We start from the raw sequence: 1,654 nt of genomic DNA on the forward strand, positions 1-1,654 counted from the left end.
TTTTTTAATAATTTTTTTTACAAATAATATGGCAAAAAGAGTAGCAAAACAGCTAGATTATAAGGCAAACGTAGAAAACTAAAAACAGGAACATGTCTGCAGAACATGTCTTTAGATTTGTATATTTGATGTGTGTGTGTTTGAACATTAATGTCTAGTTTGAACAAATTCTTGTGTGGACAAGAATTTAGCCACCATTGTTGCATAACTCCAAGGTTTTATGGTTTTGAATCATCACTGAACTACAGCAAAACACTTTATTATTCATTTATTTGCCTGACATATTAAAAAAAAAATACAATTCTAAGAGTAGTTGTTTAAGAACTTTTTGATTAGACAAACCTTTAAAGAGAATATTAGTCAGGACTTTAATGTGAAACAATAAGTAACAATAAATCAGTATGTTCTGTTTTTATGTATCGCGGCCACTTTGAAAGAACCGAAAGGAAACATTCCGAGTCTCATGTGAGCCACCGAACGCACCACAATTCCTTCTTTGGCCTCATCGCCTCCTCTCTGATCCGAACTGGACCCGCTATTGTTGTCTCTTTCTGGGGAGCCCTGACCCACCATCAAGCGGCGATTTCTGATGCTTTTATTGTTATGCTTCGTGGTCACACCGCCATATTAATCAGTGTTTGGAAGCTCGCGGGGTGTCTTCGCTGTTAAGGAATTAAAAAAAGGATCCCAAGGAGGGAAGGAGTTGGCGCTGGGGAAGTAGTTAATCGGTATGGGACAGAAGGAGGACTGAGATTCAACGTTTGAGTGCCTGTGTCGGCTCTTTCCACTTCTTTGGCGGACACAAAAAGGTGGTGAAGGAAGGGAAAAGCTCTCGGGACGCATGTAGCCGTCGCACAACGCGGCTGAGGTTGGTTTTAAGGTAAGAAAAACTAACAAGAAAACTCAAATTTTCTCATAAAAGTGGGGCAAGCAGGGCCTTGTGGTGTGAAAGTTCAGAGAAGACCACGAGAGTTTATTCGGTGTCATTTATCGCCGAAAAGCGCAATTTCTGTTTCACGCGTAACCCAGGAATCGATATAAAGGATTATTCTGTTGAAATAATCGATTGGAGACAAAAAACAATGAAGGGAGGCTCCTCAAACCGTCCTGCTGCGTTCACGGTTTCTGCTGATAAACTGGAAACAAAATCAAACAAAACACCGCAGTGTTGCGTTTGAGTTTGGTTTGAAATTTCTTTCACCAAGAGTTTAATCACCACTTCTATTTAGCCTCACCCATTTTACACACGCACACGCGCGCACACACACCAGCTGCTGCAGGCCCATGCTATTCTAGGCCTTTTAATGCAGTGCTCCCAAAAAGTTTACAAACTTCTCATTTTAAGATTTTTTTTTTTTTGCGTCATATTTTAAGTTTCCAATCCTGTTACTGCATGCTTTTATTGTGAAGGTGCAGCTTTGCCTCCACTGAATGGCTGTACACGTGTAAACTACTGACATGATGTTGGAATGTTGTCTAATTCTGATTATATTAGGTATTATTGGTTCTGTTGGTGAGCTTGCCCACTTCCACACACGCAGACACACACATCTGGAATGGAGAGGACTGCTGGAGGAGAAGTGAGGAGCACTAACAGGTGGTGTTGGCTGGGATTCAGGGACTTGGTCTAACTGAAGACATACTGGGATTCAGG

The 1,654-nt window shown here is 41.1% G+C and overlaps 1 protein-coding gene across 1 annotated transcript in view; it reads left to right on the forward strand.

Annotated features, from left to right (window-relative positions):
• The first annotated feature begins 527 nt into the window (after positions 1-527).
• The window catches only part of yes1 (YES proto-oncogene 1, Src family tyrosine kinase), a 30,597-nt gene continuing 29,470 nt past the window's right edge, over positions 528-1,654 (forward strand). Inside the window, exon 1 of the mRNA XM_037682349.1 lies at positions 528-880. The gene's annotated coding sequence lies outside the window, so the exon portion shown is untranslated. The remainder of the gene's footprint in view (positions 881-1,654) is intronic.

This window comes from Nematolebias whitei, chromosome 9, assembly GCF_014905685.2.
Source record: "Nematolebias whitei isolate Nwh7 chromosome 9, NemWhi1, whole genome shotgun sequence".
NCBI lineage: Eukaryota > Metazoa > Chordata > Actinopteri > Cyprinodontiformes > Rivulidae > Nematolebias > Nematolebias whitei.